Below are 9,401 nucleotides of genomic sequence, written 5' to 3'. Positions count from 1 at the left end.
TTCGGAAGAGAGGCAACTATAGGTAAAACTAATCCCACTATTTTGGAAGAGTGTCAACGTTGCATGCATGTGGGTCATATAGAGAATATGTTATGTGATAGCTATATTGTTGAATTTGAATATGATCCCACATATAATTATTATGAGAGAGGGAAATAAGGTTGTAGAAGTTTTCATGTTACTAAATTACCTCTCGTTATGTCGAGATTGATATTGTTTCTTTCGTCTTCCTTGCATATGGTAGTTTTTGCTTGCCTCGATAAATTGTTTTCCTATAAAATTCCTATGCATAGGAAGTATGTTAGACTTAAATATGTTTTCACGTGTTTTATGATTCTTTATTTGTGTTACAATTATTATGTTTCATGTGAGCATCAATAAAATTTTATGCCTAGCTAAGGGCGTAAAACTATAGCGCTTGTTGGGAGGCAACCCAATAAAGAAAATTTATTTTTGCTTTTTGCCTCCCGTTTTTGAGTGTTAGCACAATTATGCTACTGTTATGATTGTGTTTTTATGTTTTAATTAGTGTTTGTGCCAAGAAAAGCCTTTAGGATCTTCTTGGGTGATAGTTGTTTGATCTTGCTGAAAAAATAGAAACTTTTACGCTCACGAAATTAATTTTCATTTTTTTACCAGAGAGCGATAAAATACCCATTCCAATTGCAGTAGATCAATATACAAATTTCTCAGGTCTTCCTATTTTTTCAGAGTTTTTTGGAGTTACATAAGTATTTGAAATAGTTAGATTGCTACAGACTGTTCTGTTTTGACAGATTCTGTTTTCTTTGTGTTGTGTGCTTATTTTGATGGCTCTATGGTTTTATTTGATGAGTTTTTGCCATAGAAAAGTTGGAATACAGTAGATATAATACAAAAACAAAATATGAAATGGTTTGATATAGCACTTATAGTAGTGATTTATTATTCTTATACTAACGGATCTCACGAAGGCTTTTTTGAGTTTTGTGTGATTCAAGTTTTTAAGTTTTGGGTTATCTTACGATGGATGAAGGAAGGATTTAAGATCCTAAGCTTGGGGATGCCCCGGCATCCTAAGCTATTATAGAATAATGAGCAACCAACTAAGCTTGGGGATGCCCCCGAGTGGCATCCCCGCTTTCTTCCAACAACTATTAGTATTTTACTCGAGACTATATTTTTATTCGTCACATGATATGTGTTTTGCTTGGAGTGTCTGGTATGATATGTGTATTTGCTTGTTTTATTTTATGTTTTAAGTCATCAATCCTTGCTAGACACATATTTTTGAGAGAGCCAAAATTATGTCATGACTTGTTAGAATTGCTCTCTATGCTTCACTTAAATATTTTATGAGCTAGGACTTGCTCTAGTGCTTAACTTATATCTTTTTGAGCACAGTGTGCCTTGTTATTTTTGAAGAAATGCTCTCTTGATTCACTTAGATTTATTTGAGAGTAGGTAAAATTTTGAAGAAATTCTCTCTTGGTTCACTTAAATTATTTTAAGAGAAAGAAAATTTGCTATGCTCATGATCTTCACTTATATTTGTTTGAGCTTGTGAAAAGCAACACATGAAAATTAGTCCCAAAGTGATAGATATCCATGAAGGATAAAGTAAAAGAAAATTTCATGAAGATCATTGGACAAAATAAACTTGATTCTTAGTAATAGTTTTGAGATATGATGATGTGATATGTGAGTTGTGTTGATGAGTAATTGTGCTCTAGTAGGAATATTGGTGTTAAGGTTTGTGATTCCCTATGCATGCATGATAGTCAATCATCATGCAATGAAAATTATATCCTACTTGTGGTGCATTATTTGGTGTTAATTATGCTTAATGCTTGCTTATGAGATTATTCGTCTCTTGGTTGGTTGCTTCCCAATCTTTTGCTAGCCTTCATTTTGCACCAAGTATGATCTCTACTTGTGCATCCAAAATCCTTTAAACCAGTTTTGCCACATGAGTCCACTATATCTACCTATATGCGGTATTCTTTTCCCGTTCTAAGCAAATTTGCATGTGCCATCTCTAATTTTCAAAATAAACTTCTATTTTGTGTGTTTCTTTCGCTCACGGAACGGTAATGGGTGGCTAATATTTTCCATGCTGGATGTGTTATTCTCGAGATGAGTGTTTATTCACTTGTCATTGCACGAGAGTAAGGAAAAGATCCTAGGGATGCACAGTCCCGAAATGCAGAAAATAATAATTTGAATTTACTTTATGTTGTCAAATAATAAATTCCTTTGGAAAGTGTTGGTATGGAGGGCACCCGTGGATAAGGCTAGCCATGGAAAGTGAAAGAATGGTGGAAAAAGGAATAAACTTTATTTTCTGTTTGGGAACCGCCTATGGCATATCTAGAATGGAAAGTGTTGGGAACTCTAAGTCGTTTTCATTGGTTGGACGGATACACCTCCCAATTTTTTTTATCCTAATCTTTTGCTTTGAGCTCTGGCACCTCTACAAATCCCTACTTCCCTCTGCGAAGGGCCTTTCTTTTTACTTTATGCAATTTTTATTTTGAAATTTGAGTCTCCATCTTTTCTAATAAAAAGCACCAACTAGGAGGCAATATGATCGTGCTCAAGTATTGGGTGTAGTTAATATTCGAGTGTGTTTCATTAATGGATCAATGTTTGAGCATGATGGGCTAGGGATAAAAAAATTAGCATTGATATTTTGAAAGACATGGTTGCTTGTTGATATGCTTGAGTATCTAAATTATTATGTCAAAACTAGACTATTGCTTTGTGATACGTCTCCAATGTATCTATAATTTTTGATTGCTCCATGCTATATTATCTACTGTTTTGGACTATATTGGGCTTTATTTTCCACTTTTATATTATTTTTGGGACTAACCTATTAACCGGAGGCCCAGCCCAGAATTGCTGTTTTTTTGCCTATTTGAGTGTTTCGAAGAAACGAAATATCAAACGGAGTCCAAACGGAATAAAATCTTCGGGAACGTGATTTTCTCACCGAACGTGATCCAGGAGACTTGGACCCTGCTCCAAGGAACAAAAGAGGCGGTCACGAGGGTGGGGGGCGCCCACCCCACCCCTAGGGCACGCCCCCCTGCCTCGTGGGCCCCTCGTTGCTCCTCCGGTGTACTTCTTCCTCCTATATATACACACGTACCCCCAAACGATCAGAACATGAGCCAAAAACCTAATTCCACCACCGCAACTTTCTATATCCACGAGATCCCATCTTGGGGCCTGTTTCGGAGCTCCGCCGGAAGAGGGCCGTCATCAGGGAGGGCTTCTACATCACCATATCCTCTCCGATGAAGTGTGAGTAGTTTACCTCAGACCTTCGGGTCCATAGTTAGTAGCTAGATGGCTTCTTCTCTCTCTTTGAATCTCAATACAAAGTTCTCCCCCTCTCTCGTGGAGATCTATTCGATGTAATCTTCTTTTTGCGGTGTGTTTGTTGAGACCGATGAATTGTGGGTTTATGATCAAGTCTATCTATGAATAATATTTGAATCTTCTCTGAATTATTTTATGTATGATTGGTTATCTTTGAAAGTCTCTTCGAATTATCCGTTTGGTTTGGCCAACTAGATTGGTAGTTCTTTCCATGGGAGAAGTGCTTAGCTTTGGGTTCGATCTTGCGGTGTCCTTACCCAGTGACAGAAGGGGCAGCAAGGCACGTATTGTATCATTGCCATCGAGGATAACAAGATGGGGTTTATTTCATATTGCATGAATTTATCTCTCTACATCATGTCATCTTGCTTAAGGCGTTACTCTATTTTTAACTTAATACTCTAGATGCATGCTGGATAGCGGTCGATGAGTGGAGTAATAGTAGTAGATGCAGAATCGTTTCGATCTACTTGTCACGGACGTGATGCCTATATACATGATCATTCCTAGATATTCTCATAATTATGCACAATTCTATCAATTGCTCAACAATAATTTGTTCACCCACTGTAGAATACTTATGCTCTTGAGAGAAGCCACTAGTGAAACATATGGCCCCCGGGTCTATTCTCATCATATCAATCTCCATCACTTTAATATTGTTTTGCTATTTACTTTGCCTTTACTTTTTACCTTTCATCTTTATATCAAAAATACCAAAAATATTCTATCTATCAGATCTCACTCTCGTAAGTGACCGTGAAGGGCTTGACAACCCCTAATCGCGTTGGTTGCGAGTAGCTATCGTTTTGTGCTGGTACGAGGGACTTGAGCGTGGCCTCCTACTGGATTGATACCTTGGTTCTCAAAAACTAAGGGAAATACTTACGCAACTCTGCTGCATCATCCCTTCCTCTTCGGGGAAAACCAACGCAAGCTCAAGACGTAGCAAGAAGGATTTCTGGCGCCATTGCCGGGGAGTCTACGCAAAAAGTCAACATACCAAGTACCCATCACAATCCCTATCTCTCCCATTATATTATTTGCCATTTCCTCTCGTTTTCCTCTTCCCCACTTCACCCTTGCCGTTTTATTCGCCCTCTCTCTCTATCCTCCCTCTCTTTCTCTATTCGCCTCTTTTGCCCGTTTCTTGTTTGCTCATATGGTTGGAATAATCATTTATTTATTACTAAACAGAGAACCTAAGATTTATGGATCCTCATCCGCTTGCTAATCTTTTTAAGAGATCCAGTTATGTTGAACCAATTACTAGTGAGTTTTGTGCACTAGATTATCTTTATGAAGTTTTGCTTGAAATTCGTGAATCTGAAAAGTGTGATGAAGTATGTTATGAAGTGATTCACGATAGATCTTTGAATAAAAAGCATGATTGCAACGATGTTATTATAAATTCTATTAATGACAATTGTGCTAATAATATGCATAACCCTAAGTTTGGGGATGCTAGTTTTGTTATGTCATCTACTTGTTGCAATGATCATGATTGGGGTGATTCTTCTTTTGATCTTGAAAATTTATTTAAAACCCATGATGAATATGAGATTGATTATAATGTTTGCAATAATATTGAAAGTGGGTTTGGAAGAATGTCAACTTTGGATCCCACATATTTAGAGAATGCTCAATCTTATGAAGTTTGTGATAAAAGTGCATTTGGGAAGGTCATGACTTTAGTTAATGTTAATCCCACTATTTTGGAAAAGTGCCAACTTTGCATGCATGTGGATCATGTTGAGAATATTTTATGTGATAGATATATTGTTGAATTTGCTTATGATCCTACATGTAATTACTATGAGAGAGGAAAATATGGTTGTAGAAATTTTCATGTTACTAAATTACCTCTCGTTATGTTGAGATTGCTGTTGTTTCTTTCCTCTTCCTTGCATATGCTAGTTTTTGCTTGCCTTGATAATTTGTTTTCCTATAAGATGCCTATGCATAGGAAGTATGTTAGACTTAGATTTGTTTGTCACATGCTTTATGATGCTCCTTTTGTGCTTCAATTCTTGTCTTTCATGTGAGCATCATTAAAATTATCAATGCCTAGCTATAAGGCTTTAAAGAAAAGCGCTTGTTGGGAGACAACCCAATATTTTTCCTTGCTGTTATTTAATAAATAAATTATTTAGCCTCTTTTTTGGTTGTGTTTTTGTGTTTAATTAGTGTTTGTGCCAAGTAGAACTGTTGGGAAGACTTGGGGAAAGTCTTGTTGAACTTGCTGTAAAAACAGAAACTTTAGCGCTCACGAGAACTGCTGTCATTTTTATTTGAAGAGTGATATTTAGTTAAGGCTATGTTTGATAGCAAAGTATTATATAAACCAAAGTATCAAAAACTACAGTAATTTTGCTTGTAGGTGTGAGATACCATAGTTTTATCAAAACAAAGTATTTTGCAGTATTCACAATACATAGAACCTGTTTGGTTGTTGCGCATAACGCTGTAAATTTTGCTGTTTAGCCGTTGTGTTTACGCACTCAGCAGCTCTGTTTAAAAAAAGAGGTTTGGGGTTCTTTTTTTTATGCAAAGAAAAAACTGTAGTTTGCCCAATACTACAATATTAAAAGCACAGTTGTTAGGGGACAACCAAACAACTCATTGTAAATAAAACCGTGGTAATCTCAAAAACTATAGTATTCTCAAAATACTTAGAAAATACTTTGCTATCAAACAGGGCCTAATTCTTTTTGCAGATGATTAATAGATAAATTCCTCACGTCCAGCAATTTATTTTAGAATTTTTGGGGTTCCAGATCTTGCGATAGCTACAGATTACTACAGATTGTTCTGTTTTTGACAGATTCTGTTTTTCGTGTGTTGTTTGCTTATTTTGATGAATCTATGGTTAGTAAAATGTTTATAATCCATAGAGAAGTTGTAATACAGTAGGTTTAACACCAATATAAATAAAGAATGAGTTCATTACAGTTCCTTGAAGTGGTCTTTTGTTTTCTTTCGCTAACAGAGCTCACGAGTTTTCTATTTGGAGTTTTGTGTTGTGAAGTTTTCAAGTTTTGGGTGAATTCTTTTGATGGATCATGGAATAAGGAGTGGCAAGAGACTAAGCTTGGGGATGCCCATGGCACCCCTAAGATAATCCAAGGACACCAAAAAGTTAAAGCTTGGGGATGCCCTGGAAGGCATCCCCTCTTTTCGTCCACTTCCATCGGTAATTTACTTGGAGCTATATTTTTATTCACCAACATGATATGTGTTTTGCTTGGAGCGTCTTGTATTATTTGTGTCTTTGTTTGCTAGTATACCACAATCATCCTTTCTGTACACACCTTTTGAGAGAGCCATACATGAATTAAAATTTGATAGAATACTCTATGTGCTTCACTTATATCGTTTGAGCTAGATAATTTTAATCTATGTGCTTCACTTATATCTTTTGAGCTAGATAATTTTGCTCTATGTGCTTCACTTATATCCTTCGAGCTAGACAATTTTGCTCTATGTGCTTCACTTAGATCTTTTAGAGCACGGTGGTGGATTTGTTTTAAAGGAACTATTGATCTCTCATGCTTCACTTAAATTAATTTGAGAGTCTCTTAATAGCATGGTAATTTGCCTAATAATAATATGCTTGGTATTCAAGATTTGTGAAACTTTCTTTTGAGTGTCTTGAATACTAAGAAAAGATTGAAGCATGATACTTGTTTTGATATATGGAGGTGATAATATTAAAGTCATGCTAGTTGAGTAGTTGTGAATTTAAAGAATACTTGTGTTGAAGTTTGTGATTCCCGTAGCATGCACGTATGGTGACCCATTATGTGATGAAGTCGGAGCATGATTTATTTATTGATTGTCTTCCTTATGAGTGGCGGTCGGGGATGAGCGATGGTCTTTTCCTTCCAATCTATCCCCCTAGGAGCATGCGTGTAGTACTTTGCTTTGATAGCTTCTAAATTTTTGCAATAAGTATATGAGTTCTTTATGACTAATGTTGAGTCCATGGATTATATGCACTCTCACCCTTCCACCCTTGCTAGCCTCTCTAATACCATGCAACTTTCGCCGGTATCATACACCTACCATATACCTTCCTCAAAACAGCCACCATACCTACCTATTATGGCATTTCCATAGCCATTCCGAGATATATTACCATGCAACTTTCTACCATCTAGTTCATCATGACACATTCATCATTGTCATATTGCATATCCCGGTACACCGCCGGATGCATTCACATAGAGTCACATTTTGTTCTAATTATCGAGTTGTAATTGTTGAGTTGTAAGAAAAATAAAAGTGTGATGATCATCATTATTAGAGTATTGTCCCAGTGAGGAAAGAATGATGGAGACTATGATTCCCCCACAAGTCGGGATGAGACTCAGGACGAAAAAAGAGGCCAAAGAAGCCCAAAAAAAGAGAAAGGCCATAAAAAAGAGATAGGCCATATATATATATATATATATATATATATATATAATGAGAGAAAAAGAGAGAAGGGACAATGTTACTATCCTTTTACCACACTTGTGCTTCAAAGTAGCACCATGATCTTCATAGTAGAGAGTCTCTCATGTTATCACTTTCATATACTAGTGGGAATCTTTCATTATAGAACTTGGCTTGTATATTCCAATGATGGGCTTCCTCAAATTGCCCTAGGTCTTCATGAGCAAGCAAGTTGGATGCACACCCACTAGTTTCTTTTGTTGAGCTTTCATATATTTATAGCTCTAGTGCATCCGTTGCATGGCAATCCCTACTCACTCACATTGATATCTATTGATGGGCATCTCCATAGCCCGTTGATACGCCTAGTTGATGTGAGACTATCTTCTCCCTTTTTGTCTTCTCCACAACCACCATTCTATTCCACCCATAGTGCTATATCCATGGCTCACGCTCATGTATTGCGTGAAGATTGAAAAAGTTTTGAAAAAGTTAGAGTATGAAACAATTGCTTGGCTTGTCATCGGGGTTGTGCATGATTTAAATACTTTGTGTGGGGAAGATGGAGCATAGCCAAACTATATGATTTTGTAGGGATAACTTTCTTTAGCCATGTTATTATGAGAAGACATAATCGCTTTGTTAGTATGCTTGAAGTATTATTATTTTCTATGTCAATATAAACCTTTGTCTTGAATCTTTCTAATCTGAATATTCATACCACAATTAAGAAGATTTGCATTGAAATTATGCCAAATAGCACTCCGCATCAAAAATTCTCTTTTTATCATTTACCTACTCGAGGACGAGCAGGTATTAAGCTTGGGGATGCCTGATACGTCTCCAATGTATCTATAATTTTTGATTGCTCCATGCTATATTATCTACTGTTTTGGACTATATTGGGCTTTATTTTCCACTTTTATATTATTTTTGGGACTAACCTATTAACCGGAGGCCCGGCCCAGAATTGCTGTTTTTTGCCTATTTCAGTGTTTCGAAGAAACGGAATATCAAACGGAGTCCAAACGGAATAAAATCTTCGGGAACGTGATTTTCTCACCGAACATGATCCATGAGACTTGGACCCTACTCCAAGGAACAAAAGAGGTGGTCACGAGGGTGGGGGGTGCGCCCCCTGCCTCGTGGGCCCCTCGTTGCTCCTCCGACGTACTCTTCCTCCTCTATATACACACGTACCCCCAAACGATCAGAACAGGAGCCAAAAACCTAATTCCACCGCCACAACTTTCTGTATCCACGAGATCCCATCTTGGGGCCTGTTCCGGAGCTCCGCCGGAAGAGGGTCGTCATCATGAAGGGCTTCTACATCACCATAGCCTCTCCAATGAAGTGTGAGTAGTTTACCTCAGACCTTCGGGTCCATAGTTAGTAGCTAGATGGCTTCTTCTCTCTCTTTGAATCTCAATACAAAGTTCTCCCCCTCTCTCATGGAGATCTATTCGATGTAATCTTCTTTTTGCGGTGTGTTTGTTGAGACCGATGAATTGTGGGTTTATGATCAAGTCTATCTATGAATAATATTTGAATCTTCTCTGAATTCTTTTATGTATGATTGGTTATCTTTGCAAGTCTCT

The sequence above is a fragment of the Triticum aestivum genome, chromosome 2A, assembly GCF_018294505.1.
Source record: "Triticum aestivum cultivar Chinese Spring chromosome 2A, IWGSC CS RefSeq v2.1, whole genome shotgun sequence".
Taxonomy (NCBI): Eukaryota; Viridiplantae; Streptophyta; class Magnoliopsida; order Poales; family Poaceae; genus Triticum; species Triticum aestivum.
The sequence above is the reverse complement of the archived record's forward strand: the minus strand, read 5'-3'. Positions refer to the sequence as shown.